The sequence below is a fragment of the Macrobrachium nipponense genome, chromosome 35 (genome assembly GCF_015104395.2).
Source record: "Macrobrachium nipponense isolate FS-2020 chromosome 35, ASM1510439v2, whole genome shotgun sequence".
NCBI lineage: Eukaryota > Metazoa > Arthropoda > Malacostraca > Decapoda > Palaemonidae > Macrobrachium > Macrobrachium nipponense.
Genome location: NC_061096.1, coordinates 6,349,305 through 6,373,976, shown reverse-complemented (window position 1 = coordinate 6,373,976; position 24,672 = coordinate 6,349,305). Strand labels below are relative to the sequence as shown.

General features: G+C 40.2%; 1 long non-coding RNA gene across 1 annotated transcript in view; it reads right to left on the bottom strand.

Moving 5' to 3' along the window:
* Positions 1-10,285: 10,285 nt before the first annotated feature.
* LOC135208408 (uncharacterized) overlaps positions 10,286-24,672 on the bottom strand; it is a 79,918-nt gene continuing 65,531 nt past the window's right edge. Inside the window, exon 2 of the long non-coding RNA XR_010313158.1 lies at positions 10,286-10,999. This is a non-coding gene — a long non-coding RNA (uncharacterized LOC135208408). The remainder of the gene's footprint in view (positions 11,000-24,672) is intronic.

Here is a 24,672-nt window from a genome sequence, read left to right as displayed (position 1 = left end):
GTTGACGCCTCGCGCCTTAGCTGGAAATTCGCGCCTAGAGCCTGGCTTGTGCCTGGCTGGCGCCTCGCGCCTGGCTGGGGTCTCGCGCCTGGCTGGCGTCTCGCGCCAGGTTGGCGCTTTGTGCCTGCCTGGCGCCTCGCGCCTGGCTGGCGTCTTGCGCCTGGAGCTTCGCGGCTGGCTGGTACCTCGCGCCTGCCTGGCGCCTCGCTCCTGCCTGGCACCTCGCTCCTGCCTGGCGCCTCGCTCCTGCCTGGCGCCTCGCGCCTGGTTGGCTCCTCCCCACTTGCCGGAGCTTCGAGCTTGGTAGAGTCTCGAGGATGTCTGGCAATGTACACATCGGACACTCTTATCTGTCCTACATGTTCGCATCTAGCGCATCTGTGTCAGGTTGTAGGCCCGGTCTTTCTCTTCATCAGACAATGACAGTGTTCTTGGGGCTGTCTGCCTCTGGCGTTTTTTACGCCTGTTTTAGCATAAGGCTCCTGGTTGGCGCTACATTGTCCGAAAGTCCTGAACATCCACAATAGTAAATCACAAGACTGGAGAAGGGTGGAAGAAATTCTTCCACTTTGAGCTTTGGCCTCTCCGGCAAGGGGAGGTGATTGTAGTCAGCTACATCCAGTATACGATAGGATATCTAACAGTATGAGAGATAAGAGTCTTCCTCCGAGGAGGATCCTTCTTGAGTACTTCCCTTGCTCACGAGATCTCTTCTTACCTGTTGAAGGGGCTTGTCGTTGCAGAATCTTCCCTATCCTTGTCCGAAGGAAGGGAAGAAGCTTGGAAGTCGAAGGAGACTCCGAGCTGAAATTGGGAGTACTCCTGATTTCTAGCTCTTTATTGTATCCCTCTGAACACCTTCTGGGAAGCATTTTGAGCCGTCATCGCATTCCAAAGACTCTGTAGGCAAACGTTTTAACCATTCTACTGTAGATGAAAACGTAAGTACCCTGCCTGGACAACGAAACCTCTATCTGAAAACATTGAATCAGGAATAGGGGGTTTTAGTTCTTTTGCCAGACATACTATGCTGGCAAGAACCCATTGCCTAATCTCCATAGAATCTGATGCGAGATTCCAATGCTCAAAAAATTCACCTGTCTTCTTGATCATTTGGGACCAAGAGAAACAAAGAATTCCCTCATAAAAATCTCTCAAAGAATTTTGATGAGGAGCAGTTCCATCTTGTCGGAACATAGAATCTGTGGCCACAAAAAAGATCCATTAGAAGTACATGATATCCTACTCTTGTCATATTGAGGTATCGTATAAGATCCCGAAGATCTTAATCCTCTGCTATCTCCAATCCCTTTATAGAGACAGAGTATAGCCTTTTACTGCATTCTTTGATAGCAGATATATACAAAGGTGATTCTTCCCTCTGAAAGGGAAGAAAAAACCGCTATGTGCAGCAATTCTATATCTTGTCCATGACTATTGTCATTTACCTTGAAAAATCCTCTCATTCATGTCCACTTCTGGTCAGTCTGCACGCAGACAGACTCAGAGTGGAGAGGTTGTTAAGGTCCACTTATAATAGATGCTGATAGAATATTCAGACTGTCTTGGAAAAGATTTCCAAAACATGCTGTGAGAAGAACGTGACCTCTGTGAATCCAACCTCTCTAAGGCCAAAATGAGGCATAAAGTATTATCTTCCCTTTCTTTGACGCCCTTTATCTTAAATTCTGCAAATAATTTATATTTAGGGGAGACTAAGTTTATTCCCCTTTCTAAAAAAAAATAAAGATGGCATATATTGCTACCTCTCTTGGTTCGAGGAAAAGGAAGCAGTCTATAGGAAGCCTGTTCGTCTTCTACCTTACTAAGAGATCTATGAAGAAGACTTTCCGCAGGTTCTCACAACTCTTTCCAATAAATGTTAAACATGTTAACAGTTATTATCGTCGATCGAGAAGGTTCTCTTTGTTAACGCGAACAGGAGCGAAAAAGAGATTCTCGATGCTCTTTGCAATATGAAAGTCGTGGAATTGGCCTAAGTGATTAAATGGGTAACGAAATCAGGAACGAATCTTGCCGTTACCGAGCCTGGTGTCCGAGAGGCTACTGGACTCTTAGGTTAATAACTTGCTAAAACGAGAAAATCTTGGATGGTGCTCTTGGCTCACTGCGCCAGGCTGGCGCTTCTGGCGCATTGCGCCAGGTTGGCGCTTCTAGCGCTATGCGCCAGGCTGGCGCTTCCTTCCAATTCTTTTTAGGTTATGTGCCAGAACACCTGTGCCTTTATATACGTAGAATAGTCCATTCAGGGAAACAAGTTCTGCCACAAAGAGAATGTTTCCCATCCGACTCATCCATCTTCTTCTGAGCAGGTACTGTAATAAGCTATGCTTTCGTAAGCCTGAGAGCATTATATAATATAATGTTCTGCTGCGATAGAATCCTTTAATAATGTTACCTACGGTAAACAGCATTGAAAGGTTGTACTATCTCTCTTATTGAAAGCTTCTTAGCAAAAGGCACACAATATTTTATTTATGTTAGCTTAACTATCCCCTCAATCCGAGGTTAAGACTGCGATTGTAGGGGAGAGATACGGATAGTTATTCCATCCCGCAGGAGAGAAAGATAAACCCAACCGCTCATGACTGACACCTACATGGTACTGCATTGGTCTCAGGCTCTCAGCGAAAGCAGTCTCCGTTAGCCGTCTGGCCTTACTCTTCCAGAGTTGCCAGCTACTCCATTTAATAAAGGAATCTTATAAAATTATTATCGAACTTCAGGAAGTTCTTATTAAAGCATATTTAAGCGAAACAAGACTTCGATAAATCTAGAAGCTAAGTAGGTGTTGTCTTAACAATCCCTTTAAGCGTAGTCCTTCCTAGGAAAGTCGTAGAAGGATACTGGTAATTGAGTTGCACAGCAAAGAAGTAACTACGTTATGTGTTTATGATTTGACCGTATCGTATTCTCATAGCAGAAACTCTACTACCTTCTACTATCTTCGTTCTTTTCGTTAATAGAACGATAGACAGAGTATATATATATCCTTAAGGAAGGAAGTTAATCCAGGAACTCTTTAAATCTTCGTGATTTCCTCATAAATCGCGGAAGAGACAGAATTCCTGTTCATCACTAGGGTTTACGGAAGGAAGTAGATATTTCCTATCCGCCATCATACCCAAACGTCGATGAGATTCTTATTAAGAAAAACTCCCAAAGCTCTTGCCTCCTCAAAACGAGGGAAGAGCATGGATGATGGAGAGAGTCCGCATTGAGAGGAACTGCCTAACACAGGAGTCTTCTGAATAATGAAAAGGGGCTTCTCTTAGTATCAGAATCCTTCTGACAAAAATAACGGCCGCCTGTGCGACATCTTGCACATTTGCCGGGGGAAAGTTGCTCAAGTTAAAAAACTCAAAGAGGAGTCTCGCGACTGACCTCTCTCTCAAATGAAGATTTTGGAATATTCTGACGCCTGGCGCCTGGATCCTTGCGCCTAGCGCCAGGCGTCTGGATAGTTCCGTGCACCTGGAATGTTCCGCACTCTAGAAAGGAGACTCGCTCCTGGAACGTTCCGCTTGCGTGGAAGGTCCCGTGCGCCCTGATAGTTCTGAGCGCCTCTAGTCTTCTTTTACGAGCCTCTTGCCAGTAAACATTCAATGGAAGCATCCTTCTGATTGCCACTCTACTATAAGGCTCCTCAGTCTAGCCGTCTGTTTTCTCTTTGAAGGCGCCTTGCGCCAAGAAAAAAGTTCTGGAACGCGGCTCGCGTTTATCTGTAAGAACGAGGCTCGCGCTAGTCCGTTGGAACGCGGATCGCGCTAGTCTGTTGGAACGCGGCTCGCTGCTGGCTGTTGGAACGTGGCTCGCGCTAGCTTGCTGGCTAGCTCTCAGCCTCTCGCTCAGTGTTCTCTTAGTTTTCAGAGAACGCGCCAGATCGTCCGAACTCCAAACATGTACATTCTTCGTCTTTTCGGATGTAAGATGAAGAAACGGAAGAAGAGACGCACTTTTTAAAGGATGCATTTCCAATGGCTATCCCTGGCAGTCTGGGACGTTCTACAGATCCTGCCGAGGGAACGCCCGATCGGTGGGGATTCTCCATAACCTCCGTAAGGCTTTCGACTTTCCTTCTCCTCTGGGTATGTGAGCTTGGAAGAGGTCTAGGCCTGGGAGTGAAACAGAGCCGATCAGAACGCACCCTCCACTGCACTGTGAACACTAAAATCACTTCTTACCTTTCAATAGCTCGTATTTTGGGTTACATTCCTTTGTCTTCAAATTGCAATATGAATTTGAAGATTCTGTGAAGTAAGAAAGAGATGAGGATACAACACTACTAGTATTGTTAATGCTCTAACTGCTCGTTAGCACGAGAGCTATAAAAACTTCTAAAGGAAGTGTAACTAATTCTATTCCTGACTTCAAGAAGGAAGTTAGCTCAATCAATTCTAACATTTACTACACTTTATTATGAATAAATATTAAAATTTTCCTTCTTGCAAACTATGTGAGTGTCTACCGAAAAATTCGGTAGTTACACGTAAACAATTCTTCGAAATTTTCGAAGCCAAAGTTATTAAAACAAATCAATATGCGTATGCCGAACCAAAGATCCAGTACTTCCCTGCAAAAGATAGCCCAGAAGATCGATGGCGATGAAATCCAAAAATCAAGTCAGGAGGAACTGCAAATGTTGTTTACATTCCAAGCGACAGAGAAAATATGAATAGAAAACGGGAATGGTTCCTAATCCTGCCACCCAGGGCAGGACGGTAGATCACCTGACCTACCTGCAGATTCCCCCTTTACCATTTGATGTTTTCCTATGCTTTATTTTCACTGGGTCAAGTACAAAATCGTTGTTCTCAACAATTATAATGTTCCCCATCTCAGTTCCCAATATGCAGTATAGATGTAGATATATAATGTCAGGTTTTTTCCCTACAAAAATCGATCGTCCGCGGATATGTAGTCGCTCCCAATCTTCAAATGTACAACAATTTTGCAAGTATCTTCTACTCTGACTTCTCATATGACCGGTGCAGCGCGCCACTTAGCTGGCACGAGATAGCTTTACATGAGTTTCCCCTTATACTCACAACAACTAGGTTTTCTATTTGTCCTTCAGACAGCTTTGTACGACTCGTCAATGGCACGTGACTTGTGTCCTTTTCACTCGGAACCTCCACGGCTCTTACGTCCCTTTTACCCTTAACCTCTATGACACACTCGTCTCCCCAAGACATAGCCTGGTCATTCTCGTGGTAGCTGTCCCACGTCTCTAATGCCGTCTGTCACATCCTCGCCATCGTTCATTCCATCCTCGCCCACGTCTGCTTCCTCGTTGTTGTCCTCATCTACCTGCCCGTCATTGTCGGATGACGTAATTTCCAGGGGAACAAGGTGATTGACGGCTCCCAGGGTGTCCATACCATCATACAGTACCTTGGCAGACCTGACGATCCTGTCCTCGTCGGGATACACCGCCGTGATCTTACCTGGTGGCCATGAGGCTCGCTTACACTGATCGATTTTTACCAGCACTATATTGCCTGTGCGGAGATTAGTCTTTGTTCCTGATTGGGAGTCGTGCCTCGAATGCAAAGCTGAGAGACATTCACATCGCCAACGTTCACAAAACACTTTAAGGGTATCTATTAATCTGAGCTAAAGATTCCCTGTTTTCATAAATAGTATGTGAGGACCAGAGATTAAGACAGTTAGCTGGGTACTGATAATTTATTTACAGACAAACTGGGTTGACATTAATAGGTGCGGACGGATATGTAGTGCAGTCTCGCACCGCAAACAGAAATGACTCAGAGACGTTAAATTTGTGTTTTCTTACAGACATTTATTTAGATATAATAAAGCGTACAAATAATGGAATTGCATGTGTTATACATCGGCGGAAAGGCCGCGGAACGCTCTATCGGATGGAAGTAAGAACAACGCGACTTGATGATTGGTTACAATGAAAATAGGGAAAAAGCGTTGTCCTTACAAATACTCCGCCCCAAGACAATGATTATGGAGTAATTATTGGATGACAATCTTGAGGCAGGGGGCGACCCCGTGTCGTTGTGGCACTTGATGTGGGGCGTCCTCGAGTACAGTCCTTCGGTTTTGCTGATCGACAGGATGCCTCCCCTGGCTGTAGCCTGGGGGTTCTACTGTATGCCGGGCGACCAAGACTCAAGAGAGAGAACTGCATTGTGTGGGGTGGTGGAGTGGGACGGGCCGTGGGGATCCCCAGGTGCGGCAGCGGCATAGTTTGGGCTGAGGAAGTCCCGTCAGCAGGTCGAGGAAACCCACAGGTAGCAGCGTCGGCAGGCAGGGAAGGCCCACAGGTGTGGCAGCGGTGTCGGTGGGCCGAGGAGGACTACAGGCGGCGGCGTTTGAAAAGGTGAGCAGGTTCACAGGTGTCTCATCGACGTCAGGAAGGCCGAGCGAGCCCCAGGAATAACGGCGGCGTCGAGGGTTTGAAGAGGCCCACAGGCAGCGACGTCAGGGGGCCGAGCAGGCGTCGGCAGGCAGGGAGGCCCACAGGCAGCGACGTCGGGTGGGTAAAGCACGTCCCTGTGTATAGCAGCAGTGTCGGCAGGCAGGGGAGGCCCACAGGCAGCGACGTCGGGTGGGTAAAGCACATCCCTGAGTGTAGCAGCGGCGCTGGCAGGCAGGGGATTTCGTCTGGGGACTCGTAGGTGCGGCAATGGCGCCGGGGGAAAACCGAGGAGGCCCGCAGTTGCGGCGGGTCGAGAAGATATCTGGCGTCCCCCGGGTGAGACAAAGGAGGCCGCGACGTCAAATGGATGTTTCTGAACCGCTGCCTGAATTTTGTGTTGGGGACCAGCACCCAGCTACCCGTCCTCGAAATAAACGCCAAAACACGCTGGGAAGCAGTGCCGTGATTAGTCCGTTAATGGCATTGGTGTAGTCCTCGCAGTGGAGTTTTCAGAGACCTAAACTGTGGCGCCGTATTGAGTCCGTTAAAGGTTCTCTGAAGGTGAGCGGCCGTAATTAGTCCGTTAAAGGCTGGGCCTAAACCGCTGTGTCACCAACTCCGGGAGGTCACCAGTTGTGAGGACGAGAGATTAAGACAGGTAGCTGGGTACTGATAATTTATTTACAGACAAACTGGGTTGACATAGACAGGTGCGGACGGATATGTAGTGCAGTCTCGCACCACAAACAGAAATGACTCAGAGACGGTAAATTTGTGTTTTTCCTACAGACATTCATTTAGATATAATAAAGCGTACAAATAATGGAATTGCATGTGTTATACATCGGCGGAAAGGCTGCGGAACGCTCTATCGGATGGAAGTAAGAACAACGCGACTTGATAATTGGTTACAATGAAAATAGGGAAAAAGCATTGTCCTTACAAGAACATCGGATAATTTTAAAATAAAAAATTATGAAACGCTAAATTTTCTAATAATGAATAATATTCTTCTCCTCTGACCAGTTTCGTCTGGATTCGTACGGATGCTTACATAAAAGGATTTACGCTAATACGTAACTGCACTCGTCTTGGATTCTTCTTGCTAAACTAACCCGACATTGTGGCAGGTTTGTCGCTAAAAGGGGGATCCATCCCTTGTTGCAGCAGTTTAGTTAAGTATGCAAAGAAAGGGTAGCTTACAGATTCCTGGGCCGAGCGACACCCAAATCCATCCGCCACGGTAAGTAGCCTTACTGTAACCCCTGTGGCTAGCGCACGCAGCGCAACATTACCTCTTGCCAGAACATGCCGTGCTTGCCAAGAATCTTGAAATATGCGGATAAGGCGCGAAGCGCCGTACCGCCACGGCCTTACTGACAGCACACATAAATCGGTCGTCCACGGATATGTAGTCGCTCCCTACCAGGGTGACCAGATTTTGAAAATTGAAATACGGGACACTGAAATTGAAGAGGTAGTTGAACAATACAGACACAACTTATACGAAGTTATGCACGTAGTGACGCAGGCAAAGTCCTTCTCAGCCTTCTTTATTGACTTTTCTTTTGTTTTAAAGTGCATTCGTTGTAGATTTTGTTACAAAAAGCTGTTCATCAAAGCATTAGAATATTGCAATCAAGCATGTTTTGCAGCTTTGAAAGATATTAATAACAAAAGTGACTTGCCGTAATATATTGAATAAATTGCAGACAATAAAATACGTATGATGAAAACCTTTCAATAATCCTTTTAAACTTGTTTTCCTCATTGTTGATAAGTTATTTTTAATTTGTCATATTTTGATCCAACTGCCCTCTAGAGATGGTGTTTGGTTTGAGCATATGTGATGAACTCCGAACAGGACAGTGTGAAATTGCACTTTATCTGTAGTTCTTACTTTATCATCTCTACACTGCACCGGTTCCTACACCCACCCCATCGATGGCCCATCAGAGATAGCACTCGCTCGCTCCACTTGAGCGTTTGAAGGGGGGATGCTCAGTACAAATTTCGTGTTTATTTTATCTATTTTTTTAGATATTGAAAATACGGGACAAAGGGCGTCCCGGGGAGGGTCGATACGGGACACGGGACAAATGTCATAAATACGGGACAATCCCGTCAAATACGGGACGTCTGGTCACCCTGCTCCCTACTTCGTTTGTTGTTGTTTTGGTATTGCCGCCATATTGGTTTTGGTGTTCTTCCACCAATTTCGGTCGGCGGTCGAGTGGTGCTCCCAAAGAAAGTCTTGTAATTTACAAGAACCATTTAATGCTAGACACTGCTTACATCCAAGAGCAGATGCTTAGGCCTTGGCCACAATGGTTGGAGTTCTTAGGCCAACCTGTTTTTGCAAGGTAATTTTTCTCGGTGAAATTAGGTCCAGTAATAGCAATAATAATAATACACCACCAGCAACACTAAGTAAAAATAACAATATTAATAGTAATAATAAAAAGATATTAAAAACGATAAAAAATAGTATAATAGTAAAAATATTAGCAATTAGATAAAGTACTATGAGCTGGACCTTGACCTTTCAATATGGCTGCCCGAGGTCACACACTCAGCAGGGACGTTGCCACTCCAGCGATTGACGCTCCATGTCTATAACCCAAGTTGGTTCAAATAGGAAATTTTGCATAGATCAGTCAGGTGGTTCAAATTTCTATAGCACACAACCATGCAAACAATTAATCTGATGGGCCACAATCAGTTGGTATGGTAGATTAAAAAAAAAATTCTAAATGTGTCTATTCTTAATTTTCTCATATTCTACCCTAGCAGTGTTGCCAAATGTAAGGACATCCCTAAACGTACGGACATTTTGGTTTTTTCCCACAACCGTAAGGACTGTTTTAAAAAAAAAATTTTCTTTATTACTGATAAGCATGAGATCACATATAGCAGAATTTGGAATTTTGTTTACTTATTTGTTACAACAGTTAGTCATACATGTGCTCACTGCCCTTTTCACCTCTTCGGTTCAAGAGTTTCTCATTGGACGAGTGGGTAATGTGCTTGCCTACTGATTTGGTAGTCCGAAGTTCAATTCCCCGCTCTGCCAACGTGGAATCAGATTATCTATTTCTGGTGATTAGAAATTTATTTCTCGATATAACATGGTTTGGATTCCACAACAAGCTGTAGGTCCCGCTGCTGTAACCAATTGGTTCCTAGCCACATAAAAGTATGTGATCCTTTGGGCCAGCCCTAGGAGAGCCTGTTAATTAGCTCAGTGGTCTGGTTACACTAAGATATTACTTAACTTCATCTCTTCGGTTCATGTACTCTTCTACTAAACTTTGACATCTCTTCTGGCAAGCTGTATGGTCGCCAGATATATGCCTGTGATCTGACTGTGATGATATACTTCCTGCAGGACTGGAAGATACAGACAAAGATAATGTCAGGAAGCGATGTCTTTTATTTCATCAAACTGCATTTGATGAAGTCAAGAAAGGGCTACCATTGTTTGAAACCTTGTTTACTGAAATAAAATTTATAAAATCTGCTTCAGGTGTAGACTATACTGCTCGAACAAAAATCCCCAGACTTGGTGCTTTAACAGCAAACTATGGCCATTCACTGGAATCCTCAAACAGTATCCATACAGTGGGGGAAGATGTACCCGCATACGTCAGCCAAGGGGAGAAGGAAAAGTTGATTAATAAAATTGAGGAAGAGTTCTTGTTCTATCTGTACAATCTGAAAAATTTCTCAGATCAAAAGGTATTTGGTAATGTTAATGTTGCTTTACTGCCAAGATGGTGCTAACATTACCACACTCTAATGCAGAAACAATTTTTTTTTCAGTGATGGTTCATTCCAAGACAAGGAAAAGCAACAAAATAGGACCAGATATTATATTCATTATTGTTTATTAACTGTAATCTTAAAACTAAAAATGAAACCTGCATCGATTTTGTTTCGTCAGCTAATGAAACTAACTTGTCAGATCATAATCAAAGTATGTAAGACTACCAAAAGTAAATATATTTTGTTAACCTATGTTCAGTTACTCAAAAAAATGCCTAGCTTTTTTACCATAAGGAAGGTAATTTAGCAATAATTTTTCTTATTTCATAATTACTTTCTACAGCATTCTGTCAAAAGATATTTCTATAAACACATTAAGATCATTTCATCTTATACAAAATTATAAACATAACATAATTCCTGTATAAACTGATATTCTTGTTTCTTTTTCTACCTTTATACACCAACTCAAGTTCAGCAGAATGTATGGTATAGTAATATATAGTAACTATGATATCTTTGTTAGTAGTAAATTAGAAAAAAACTAATTTAATAAATATGAAGGCAAGTTACGAGATGTAAGGACTTTTTTCCCCAGTTGCAGGAACTTCTTGGGCAAAAGGCTGTATTTTAGTTGGCAACACTGTAACCACTGTAACCTTAGTAGATAAATGTCCGGGCCAGTGACTTACAGGTTGAAGAACATTGACTTGGCCTGAGCCCCGGAAGAAGTTTTGGGGGCTCACTTGAACTCATTCAGCTATCCACTCAGAAAGAAAGTCAGGCATGCGAGTTAGCAGACCCGTTCTTCTCCGGATGCTGCAATCAATATAGTAGTTGGATTATGAGCACTTCACTTTCATATGCATTGTATGTGTTCAGGGTTTAAGATCCCAGATCTTAAATCAACCAAAATATCAAGGTCGTTTAACTTAATTGACAATTGTTGTTGTTGTTGTATTAAGCCAACACTTCTTGTTGGCACGGGCCTTTCCCTTGTTCGGCCCGTAGGTGATCAATAATTGACAATGTTGTTGTTGTTGTTGTATTAAGCCAACACTTCTTGTTGGCACGGGCCTTTCCCTTGTTCGGCCCGTAGGTGATCTGAAAAGATTCTTTAGGTACATGGTTAGTTTTTTTTGTTTTTTAAATTGGAAATATCTTTAGTTGTAGAGATAGGAGTGGACAGGGGAAGGATGATGGTGTCAGTAAGAGAGGGCCATCATGTCATATTATAGAAGAAGTTTGAATGAGTGTAAGGCACTACTTGTCACATGCTCAGTACTATTAATTCTATGCAATAAAAATGTTTATGTTATTTCAAGTTATAAATATATGATAACTTATAACAGAATAAGTAATATACTAGAAGTAATGTTATATTAATGAAAATTGAAATAGCAAATCTAGAGGTAGTTTTCCTATGAGGTCACAGCAGACGAGCACCTGATAAGCTGCCGCCATGTTTAAGGTCAAGCATGGAAATATCAAATTTTGTTGTTATTCTATGGACTTATGAATCATATAACGAAACATGGCAAGCAAGAACAATTCACAAATTGAAGATCGATTACATTGAGTCTCTGGAGCCTGCATTGCATGAAAGGTGTATACAAATAATCTGAACCTTGTAAATAACAAAGACCCATACAAGTTGACGCCTAAACAGTGGAGTTCTGATGTGGATTTGCTGCCTGCAGTTACATATCCAGATATCGTGAACTATTTGGTTAACAATGTAAGCCAATATATATTCGACCAGTTCAAGGCCTACAAGTCTCTGGAGGTTTACAACTATTTTGTACCTGGCTGAGTGAAGGATCTTAATGCATCGTAGTGACAGTTTACTGATGTAGCATAGGGATAATTGCCTTTGTTACACTTCAAGATGTGATTTAATAAATATCTCCCAATAGATTTAAGTGGTGAATGCAATTTTGGACATATGAAATATTGTAGTTTATGCGAATGTCGATACTGAAGAAATCAAACAAGCGAAATGTTGCACTTTGTTGTTGTATTGAGCCAACACATCTTGTTAGCACGGGCCTTTCCCTTGTTTGGCCCGTAGGAGCCTTGTGCTGGCACGAGGTCTTGCTCCTGGAACAGCCCGTAAAATTGTTACTTACAGGATGTTTCCATGTCTCATATAAAAGAAGCATTACTTATATTCCCGCCAAATTGTGCTTAAGGCAGAAGATATTGAGTCTGCCAGGCAGTCTCACTTGAGTGAGCGAGGCACCGACATTGTCAGGTGCATTGCTGCCCATGATGATGTATTGGATTACGTGAATATACAACTATTCCATATTGGCACAGTGATATAAGGACCTGGGAAGCCTTTAAAATGTCGGGTACAAGATATTTGATGACACCAAGAAGAGGGGGCCTTCGCCGGGCTGCACCAATGGTGGGAATGAGGACCTACTGAATGCTATGGCAAATCTTTTCTTACAGCAGCGACAGCAGTGGTGCCCCCTCAGGTATGAGAGCAATTATGCCTGACAATGTTCCTACGAAATGTCACAAGGAACATTTAGAAAGTGGCATAGGTCCATGACAGATTGGTTCCAAATTTGTGGGGTTTCAACTGAAGATGCTGTACTAAGCATTCATTTGAACTGTGGTGATCAGTTACAAAGGGTATTGGATGCCTGTTACACATCCAATGAATGGAAAGCCCTTTCTCTACATCAGGCATTAGATGCTGTCCAAGAAGTAACCCAAAAGTCTGTGAACCATGCAATTCTGTGGGGTAAATATTTTAGCGCACAACAAGGGCCAATGGATCCTGTTAAGACATATATGCATCAGTGTCAGGAATTGGCTTTAGACTGCTTTCTGCTGCCCTCAGTACCAAAATGACAAAAGAGACTATATGCTGACTCACAGGTTAGCCAGTGGTTTAAATAACTGGATTGGAACAAAAAATACTCCAAGACTATGAAAAATATAAGTGTCACCAAAATACTACAATAAAGTGAAATATATAAGGCAGCTAAAAGGGTTAGTGGGGCTAGCAAATTTATCCAGATTCACTAATGCCAAGATAGGTAAAGAATTGCTGCCCAATAAGTGATGAAACATAACAGTGATGTTTCGGCTGTAAAATCGAACCTTCGTCGACAAAAGGAAAATAAGCTCGATATTGCGGAAAAAAAGTGAATAATAAGGCAGCATGCACTGAAGTTGATCATGATGATGACATCATGTCGGTGACGTCATGCACGTAAGTGTAGCACTGTGCATGGGATCCAGCAGGGGACAGCAGTGGCAGGAAATTTACCGCATGTGTGCATAAAAGTTGAACTTGATATGAGAAATGATGTACCAATGTATGAAGCATTTGTCGATGCTATTGCCAATACTGCGGCTGCAGTTTGTATTATAGGGGAAAGGTTTTGCATCAATTAGGACTCAACATAGAACAGTTGTGTTGTTCGAACACCAAGGTTAATTATGCGGCTGAAGAACCTATGAGAGTACCGGGTAGTGTACAATGTACGAAAACTTTGGATAGAAATACTGCTTTAAATATAGAGGAGTTAGTTTTGTGAGGGTCTCTAGGTTAAACTTATCTAAGGATGTATGTAAGTGTTTAGGATTATTGGATGCAAATTTCGGTAAATAAAATTGGTATTGAATGGTCCAGTAGTGTGGGTGCCAATGATGTCACCAATGGCAGGAACATCTATGATGTTATAGTTGCCATTATCCCCTCAGGAGACCATGTGCGTAAGCTTAAAAGGTGGATTTTGGAGCGTTTCATTGGTACAGTATTTAATATTAAATGGATCCCATTACCAGTAATGAAGGGAGAACCACACCATCCACCTTCTCTCTGATATAGTTCCATATGAATGCCATACGCCAATTCCAATTCTCAAGCATTGGTAGTAAGAGGTGAAAAACAGCTGGACTATGATGTAAAACGGAATAATCTGCCCCGTTCCTACATTTTGTATTTTGTTAAACTTACATAGTTTAATTTTTTAATAAAATTGTTAAACATAACCTGATCTTGCTAGACCTTCACCTGAATGTTTGCTGATATTGTACTTCAGGGGTACAATTTAAGAGGTTTACAAAAAGATTAAGTCCAACTGCTCAGAAACAGGGACTTAATCTTTTTGTAAACCTCTTAAATTGTACCCCTGTTTTGTATGGGGAGAGAAGGTTACTAATTCTCCAAGTGCGTTGGATTCTAGGTACTTATTTCCTTTATGATCTCTATCTGTCATTTTATATGACCCTTCCTTGTACACTCATGTTCCTTATATATGTCAGTCTGCCAAGTAAAGGACCTCGAGTCAAAAGATCTCCCAGCACAATCCATTGTTCCACATTCCTTCGTGGCTTCTACCTTTATTTATATATTCATGTTCCAAATTTTCATGATTCAGTTATACATACATAAATACATACATACACACACACACACACACACATATATATATATATATATATATTATATATATATATATATATGTGTGTGTGTGTGTGTTCCTTATATATGTCAGTCTGCCAAGTAAAGGACCTCAAGTCAAAAGATCTCCCAGCACAATCCATGTTCCACATTCCTTCGTGGCTTCTACTTTATTTATATATTCATGTTCAAATTTCATGATTCAGTTATATATTATATATATATATATATATAGATATATATATATATATATATACATAAATATATATATATCTATTCTATTACCTTATATATGTCAGTCTGCCTAAAGTGAAAGTAAAGGACCTCGAGCAAAAGATCTCCCAGCACAATCCATTGTTTCCACATTCCTTTCGTGGTCTTTCTTTTTACCTTTATTTATATATTCATGCTCCAAATTTTCATGATTCAGTTATACATACATACATACTACATATATATATATATATATATATATATATATACACACACACACAACATAATATCTATATATATATATATATATATATATACACAACACACACATATATATATATATATATATATATATATATATATATAACACACACACACACACATATATATATATATATATCTCTTTTCCCATTCACTCCATAGTCTGTAAATGCACAAACACATGACTTCTCTCTTTTCTATGTGTCTGCTTCACACTACCATCTCTCCGTTCTCTCTGCTGCCCTTCTTCCCGCACTTACAGAAAATAGTCGCTAATCTGACAAGGTCTCATAAGCCAGCAACGGAAGAGAAGCGTCCTCACTCGCTCAGTCCCCTGCGCTCGGGTCAGACTCCTTAGGCCCAAATGGGTCCTTACCTTTCGTGTGTTGCCCTGGACCATCGCCAACAGAACTTGGTCAATCAAAGGACCCCATCCTGTGTCTGTGTTCGTGCGGACATTTAGTGTCTCATGGTCATTCCTCTACAGATGAGCTCCCCTATCCTAGAAGAGACCTTGATTTAAGAGCTGTGGTTCCCTTGAATGTGGTTATGTTCATATTTCCCCCCATTCTCGATACCATAACGTTCGAGTAGGAATTCATTCTTGCTTTGCCCTCTGAGGAATCTCTGAGAAAGTAAGATTTATGTTATGCTCATATTCAACCCCTTTGTGTAATGCACGTGTTTATATGGCGTCTGTGTTGCAGATATATCAGCAGATCCAAGCTGTGAGGTGGATTTTTCCTATCCTTAGAAGCTTAATTTGGGCCTATATGTGTGCTGGGAATCCACCCACGTGTTCCCGAAGGTATGTTCATTGCTCCAAGCAATCCTTCCCAGTGAAAGTAGTTGGGGAGGGCCATTAGCGCCCTTGCTGGCGCCCTTAATTAGCAGATTAACAGATGTAACATTATATCCTCTGTAAATTTAACCCTTAAGAGTTTCCTTACTATTTTCCCTTGAATTTTATCCGGCCCTCAGCCAATCTTATTTTCTATTTGTGATTAAGCACCCGAGTGGGATTCTTGTTTGCAGTCAGAATCAATATTCCCGTTGCCCAGCCCATTGAGTCTTAATTTACAAATAATACATATATATATATATATATATATATATATATATATATATATATATATATATATATATATCTCATTCAGCTTACTAAGCCTTTACTAAAAATATAATGATCAATCATTTTACTATAATTTAAAAGAAGAATTCAGAAATGTCTGGGGACTTTTTCATTGAAGGTAAATGGAATCCATTTCATCCTTCTCAAAAATTTGTTGCTTTGTGTGCGAGGTTAATATAAAAACAAAATGCACTTGAAGAATAAGTGCTCAGCTTCTTATATTTGAAAATTAACTATTACTCTGCACTCAAAACCCCTATCAAGGTTCCCTTGCAAAAGGCAAATCAAGACTAAAAGAGCATCTCAGGTACCTAACTGCTGCCTATATACATACTGACTATCACCTAACAATGTTTTAGATTCTACATACTTATATAGCATCTTAAAAATAAGTTTGTCAGCAAGTTTGGAGAACATAGTGACTGCAGTCTGCAAAGATACTACGTCGACATAAAAATCTATAGAATCTACTTATCTTGGGAGACAATACACTTGAAACTTTAAAAACAAAGAGAAGAAACCATCAGGATCTTCACAACAGATAATCAAGATCCAGATTTTTCTTAAAATCCCTGGAACAAAATGCAAATTTTGTAAGAAGGTTCAGGATGACTAATACCTGGCATAACCTCAGCTGCGTGTTTATCTTCAAAAGCTCGATGTAGTTATATGTCTTTCCCTTGGGGCCAGTAACCAATCTACCATCATCTGTCAGTAGTGGTTTGTTTGTTTGTATGGTGTTTTTACATTGCATGGAACCAGTGGTTATTCAGCAACGGGACCAACGGCTTTACGTGACTTCCGAACCACGTCTTGAGTGAACTTCTTACCACGCCTTGAGTGAACTTCTATCACCAGAAATACACATCTCTTACCCCTCAGTGGAATGTCCAGGAATCGAACTCGCGGCCACCGAGGTGGTAGGTCAAGACCATACCGATCACGCCACTGAGGCGCTCCTGTCAGTAGTGGCGGAATGGAAGACGAGCCTAACCCAAAATGAGATCATGCCTATTAATTTAGTCCACCACAGATGTGGCTGAATATAATTCCTTCAAGGAATTATTGTAATTTCTTATGTATGGTAGGTTCTATTCGCATCACGGCGAGGGACTGTTAAAATATTACACAGACTAAACATATGATTCTCAGTTTTGTCTATTTTACAATTTGTTTAATTTTAACTGCCTGATATCATCGAAAGAGATGTTAGATCGTCGCATACTAGAATATGAACAAAATTCCGCAGGTACTGGCGAGATCACGGTGTACGTAGTAATGAAAAGGTAGTCCCGCTCTAAAGACGAGTTTAGGATTTATTTGCTCATGTGATATTGGACGTCACCCAAACCGGTCGAAGCGACAGTTTATACTGATGTAAACATAGGAATGATTTCCTTTCTTACGCTTTGAAATGTGATTTAATCAATATCCCTCCACAGATTTCAGCGATAGATGCAATTTTAGACCTGTGAAACATTGTTGTTTATATGAATATCAATATCAGAGAAATCGAATAGGCGAAAGGTTGCACCAATTGTGTGTGAAACTTTTAGACTGACAGGATCCTGGAGACTGATGCCATTGGATTTTTCCATGGTATTTTGAAACTTCCCTGTCTTGTTATCGTGTGCATTTGGGACCTCGTATCAATAACTGACAATTACTGTTTTCAAGTTATTTCCTTTTGTAAGTTGTACGTTAGAGCGAGTCCGCTTTCAGTTCAGGTATTTTATTAAATTTACATAGTCTAATTGCGTGATAAAATTGGGTTTTACAGTTTTTCACAAGTTCAGTACCCCCTATGGAGACGACCCTTGTATGTAATTATGATTAATCCCTGAGTATGCTGACGATGACCTTTTTTATTCACACGGATGTGTTAGGCCAAAAGTAAATGTTTTAAAGTTCACTTAATTAGAAATTTTAAAGACTGGTAGAGTAATCTTTACACAGCCTCCTGATATGTGAAAAAAAATTAAGTGGTTTTGAACAGTTACTTATGAGCTTTTTTTTCCTAATCTCACACAGGCTGATCCGCATTGTTTATATTTCCCATCATTGACAATTCATTCACAAATGAATTAAGTGAAAGGAATCATGCAACGTCTGTCCTTGGGAAGGATTAAGTTTTAAGGCATTTAAAGCTTCTTCTTAAATTGCAGAAGTCAAAAATCACCTTACGAGTAAAATTTCTCTACCCAGCAATCAAGGGAGTTCGTACGTTAAAAGAAGATTCATAACGAACAAACTGAAGAGAGACTGTATGAAATAAATGTAATCAGTACCAGATAGGAATTCAAGATATAAGGAAAAAACTAATTTCCAAACTGCTAAAAATAATACATAAAAACTTTAAAAACGAGAGGAAAGGACAGGGGTAAGCAGTGACCTTGCCACGCTGAAGAAAGTTGATAAAATGAGGATACTAATTAGGAGTTACTTTATATCTTTCTTGTTACAGATTAACCCAACCTTGTGGTGGCACTGGCTGTGCTCCTCTGTATGAATTCGAAGCTAAACTTTCTTCATCGAGACATGAGAGAGAGTAAACTCTCAAATACGACGAAGTATTTAGCACGGACACTTAAAATTTCACAGATAACTAACCGTAACCGGTGACGGTGAGCGAGTGACCAACCTATAAATGAAAAGGTACCGTTTAATTGATGAAATATTGCATTATATTAGGGTTTAAGCCAGTGATTCTCAACCAGTGTGCCACGGCACACTGGTGTGCCACGAGATTATTTGAAGTGTGCCACGAAATATAGTCATGGCACACCAGAAAATACGAAAAATGGGTATAGATTTTGGTTTCACATGAATGAAAAGTAACGCTTATTGATACTGACAATTATTTAAAATATAGCCTACTTTGCAGTTTACATAAGTAACTTTCAGCCATTTGAGTTCGTCATAATATTTATAATAATTCTACAATTAATAAAAGTTTAATATTATAAGTGGAGATGGCATTCGGTATTGTGATGGGCGTCGTTCTGTCTGGGATGTAAGACATGGTATTGCCTCATGCTTTCAAACCGTTTTTAGTATAGTTCCTTTTGTTTCAACCAAAATAGTTGCATTTTAATGTAGCACTCTGTCTACTTGTAATGAGTATATTGCTATGTTGTTATTGAATTTTGATCTTCAGGCTGCCCGTTGTTACTATCATCTGCAATCGATGTTAGGAGTTTAATCACTTCCAAGTTTGATAATTGATATATGTATCATATACGTAATCATCGTAATGTAACCAGATTTGTGAGCTAAAAGAAGGACACTTCCCTCTTGTATATACCGTACATGTGTGTGTGTGTATGCATAATGCACATACATAAATACATACATACATACACAATATGTACATATATATATATATATATATATATATATATATATATATATATATATATGGAATTATAAACACACACACACACACATGCACACATATCTTTTGATATAATTATGAATACAATTTACATATCTTTGCCAATAGTTATTTAAATTTTACTTAAAATCATGTGCATGCCTTTTGTTCAGTCTTTGGTAGGTATATTTCTGTAAAAGAAATGCACATCATTTGAGACTCCTGTACTATTAAAAGCGTCACATATAAACAACGTTGGATGAATGTACATGTGAGGATGGATGGTCTATCAACCATTACATAACATCTCTCTCTCTCTCTCTCTCTCTCTCTCTCTCTCTCTCTCTCTCTCTCAGACACGCACACATACAATTCAGTAAATATTGGGGCACACCTATAAGAAAGCAGAACATATTAGTAACATTAAAAAAGTAGGGCATATGTACAATCAGTTAACTGATTTGTTCCGCTCAAAAGCAGAGCTCTGGTCACCTTGCCTACGCGTATCATACGTGTCTGAGTCTCGCTCTCATTGCATACTCTCGGTGTCTTGTTGTCAGTGTCGGTTGAGACAGTACTTGAGTAGTAATGGTAGTGCACTTCACCAATCACATTACTAGCCAAAAGGCTAGTAATGTGATTCAGTCTGTTGGGGTTTTATGATCATTCCCATTGACCAGTGTATTTGCAGGACAAGAGTACCATGTTTATTGATTTTAGTGCATTCCTTCACAATGGATAAATTTCTTATAAGAAAGGAGGCTAGTGGCAGCCGTAAGTCTGATAGTGAACAATCATTGAACCCAACAAACTCCAATGTAAAAAAGGCAAAAATTTGCCATTATTTAAATAGACAGTATAATGAGAGCTACTTGAAGTTCGGATTTTTTTGGTCTGGAGATGCTGCTCAACCAAATCCATTATGTGTAGTTTGCGGCGATAAAATGTCAAATGAATCCATGGTACCAAGTAAGTTAAAGAGACATCTCACTTCTAAACATTCATCTCTGCAGGATAAAGATCTTGTATATTTTCAAAGGCTTTTAGATCAGCAATCGAAGCAGCGCAATGTATTTGAGAAAACAATGACCGCATCAGAAAGGGCTCAGCTTGCTTCAATTGAAGTCGCAGAAATAAAAGCATTAAAATCTAAATCTCACACACTTGCTGAGTCAGTTATACTGCCCGCTTGCAAAAAGATTGTTAAATCCATGTTTGGTGAGAAAGCTGAAAAAGAAATTAGCAAAATCCCCTTATCAAATGATACAATACACAGAAGAATTTTAGATTTATCTGAAAATATTGAAAAAAAGGTTCAGAAAAAACTTCAGGATTCTACTTTTGCATTAACTGTTGATGAGTCCACGGATATAAGCAACACTAGTCACTTGCTTGCATTTGTACGTTTTATTGATGGTAGTGAAATAATCAATCAGATTTTGTGTTGCAAAGGAATGTCAACTACTACTAGAGGTCAAGATATTTTTGATGTGATAACTGACTACCTTAGAGAAATGAATTTAACATGGAAATCTTGCGTAGGCATTTGCACTGATGGAGCCCCATGTATGACAGGCTGTATTAAAGGATTTGTATCTCTTGCAGAAAAAGAAAACCCAGATCTTATTCGTACTCATTGCTTTTTACACAGAGAAGTTCTTATTTAAAAAATATCACAAGAAGATTTAAAACTGGTGTTACACCAGCTAGTTGAAATAGTAAATTATATTAAAAGTAGGCCTTTGAAGTCAAGATTATTTGAACAACTATGCAAAGGAATGGACTCCCAGCATGTTAGATTACTAATGCATACCGAAGTTCGATGGCTATCGAAAGGTAAGGTATTAACTCGTGTTCATGAATTACACAAGGAATTAATCGTATTTTTCGACCAAGAAAAGCAGGGAAAATTCTGTGAGCATCTTCGTTGTGAACTTTGGATGTCTAAACTGGAATACCTAACAGAAATATTCAGTCAATTAAACAACACAAACAGTAGCATGCAAGGGAGAAATGAAAATATTCTCACCTCAACAGATAAGTTAGTTGCTCTAAAAAAGAAAATTATTATTTGGAAAAATAGAGCAAGCTCAGGTAATTTTGATATGTTTCCTTCAATGCGTACCACTTGCATTAAAGAAATGATCCCTATTGTTGTTTCTCATCTGACAGCGCTTCATGAAAACATCGACCACTATTTTCCATCACTGAGCACAGAGAAGTATGATTGGATTCGAAATCCTTTCATGAATATTCCCTCTAATATTGGATTACAGTTGTGTGAAGAAGAGGAACTGGCCACCATTTCTAGTGACAGAGATCTTAAAATAAAACATTCTACTGTACCTATTGACTCATTTTGGATATCTGTTCAAGAGGAATATCCCACATTATCTAAAAAAGCTTTATCACTTTTGTTGCAATTTTCTACATCTTATTTATGTGAACTTGGCTTCTCAACCCTAAATAACATCAAAACTAAGAAGCGAGAGAGACTACGCTCAACTGAAGAAGAAATGAGGGTCTGCTTATCACACATTCGACCAAATATTGAGGAAGTCGCAAAAAACACCAGGCACAAGATTCACACTAATCATCTTCACAATTTACTCTAAGAAAAACAGTGAAATAAAGTAAGTTCATATTTAAAAGTGTTTTATTTCTTATGTCTGTAGTTCCATCTCATATTTACAAGTATATATTCTCTTAATTTTTTCTCTTAAATTTTCCAAGTGTGCCGTGATATTATTATAAGATCCTAAGTGTGCCATTGGTAATAAAAGGTTGAGAAACACTGGTTTAAGCCTTTGGGCTTCGAACATTCCAAAGTCTAAAGTAGGTAACTAGGACCGGAACAAAGTAAAAACCGGAAGTTACATACTAGATAATATTTATTCTAAGTATCAAAAATATTTATGTAATCTTCTTTTTAAAAAATTCTTATAACTTACTATATATAATTGAATAAAAATATATTTAAAATGCTATTATATCAAAAGAACAATATTTTTATCTATGAATATTTTCTCTCTCTCTCTCAAATAGCACGATTAGAATCTAAATCTTTCTTGGTCAATCATTGCAATTTACGGATTGCTAATTGCACTGTGACCAGCAATGTTTAATATGGTATAAGGAAAACACTTCCTTTTTGATGGGCATGCATAATCATAGGTCCGGATCTTTGTGTGTTATCCATAAGGGATAGCCTAAATCCTTAGCACTAGGGAGGCAAGCACTGGTGACTGGTCCCGAGCCCGGATGAAGAGTGTTGGTGTCAGGGTTTCGTCTGCTAGGTAATCGGCGGACGAATACAAACGAGATGGCGGCCGTTTGTTTTGGCGCTAGTTTCGAAAAGATGTGTAGTAATATAAAACCCAAAAACCTATAAACACGGTAATGGGGGACCCTGTTGGGAACCGGGGTTTTTGGGTGGTGGGATAACACAGGAGAATGGGTAAAATTTCCTTAAAACGGTAAGAGGGGACCTATTGGGAAACCGGGGTTTTTGGGTGGGGGAATACACAAGACGACGACAATGAACACTAGGAAAATCACGAAATGGCTGTGTGGATGACCCCCTACTCTACATTTGTTCCGCGTTCTGTCAGGCTAACTAAACTGTCCCCCCTACCCAGTTTAGTTGGCCAAGGTTATCGATCGTCTGCTAGTTAATCGGTTCATGAGATGGGTGGCCAAGGTAACTAAACTGTCCCCCTACTCTACATTCGTAGCCCGAACATATGGGATATTAGCCTAAATGGACGTTAGTGATGAGATGTGCGGACTGGGTAACTAAAGTGGGGTAGATTACAGTTTAGTTGACCGGACCGTGTAACACCATTTTGCCCGGTCCATAATCCCTCCGCCAAGGTAAGTAGTTCTCGCAGATGACCCGCAGCCTACCAAACCCGACCCCAGCCGACCAAACCCGAACCCAACCCACAGGACCGAACCCGAACATGCATCAACATGAAAGCCGATTCTCTTCGATATTTTTAATCTTGCCCAACTAATCTTTAGGACCTCCAATTTAATTTACAGTATTCTTTATTTTCACCCATGCCCAACTGAAATGTAAGAGCTCCATTTTTTTCCCTTCGTTATTCTATTTTTTTTCCCATGCTTGCCCAACTAATTTGCAGGAGTTCCATTTTTTTTTTTTCCATTATTCGATATTTTGACTCTTGCCCACGATAGTTTTACCCGTGCCAACATAATCTGTAGGATACATTTTTTTCCACATTATTCGATATTTCTTTCCTTGCCCAACTCATCTGTATGACCTACATTTTTTTACATATCTTACAGATACATCGATTAACTTACCTTAATATTGGAAGGTGTCAAATCCATGCTTGGCCCGAGTCCCCCCAGAAATAAAGTCAAGCTTAGAGTTGGAAATCGGAATCATCCGAGTCTTTGGGGAACGCGATTCTTCTTTTCTTTCTGGCTGGGATTGTTCGTCATGGCGAAAAATCACAAGGTCCGGTATAGTAACTGGAATAGCGGTGGCAAATTGCACGTGCACAGGATACGACGTGGAAGCGGACATGATGAATGTTTATATGCTGACACAAAGGAATATAATGTATTACTGGGGTCAAATCATGGTCGAGCAGGGTCGAGTCAGGGAACTACTTACCTTAGCGGAGGGATTAACCCTTAAACACCGACTGGACGTATTTTACGTCGACATTTTTTGTCTCTCGGGTGCCGACTGGGATGAATTTTACGTCGACATACAAAAGTTTTTTTAAAAATTCGCGGAAAAATACTTTTAGGCCTACCAGCTGAAAACTCTTGAATCATGCGCCTTGGAGGATGCTGGGAGTTCACGGATCAAGGTGTTGTTTTGTTTACAATCGTTACGTAGGCGCGCAAGCACGAATTTCTTTCTTGCCGCACTAAAAAGTATCTATGACACATCTCAGAAATTATTTCGTCACTTTGACATAATTTTTTTACCATTTTAAATTAGCCGTTACATGGAGTATTATATATGAAAATGTGCGCATTTTTATGTAGAATACAACAAAAAAATACTCATGATTGTAGCTTTTATCAGTTTTGAGATATTTTCATAT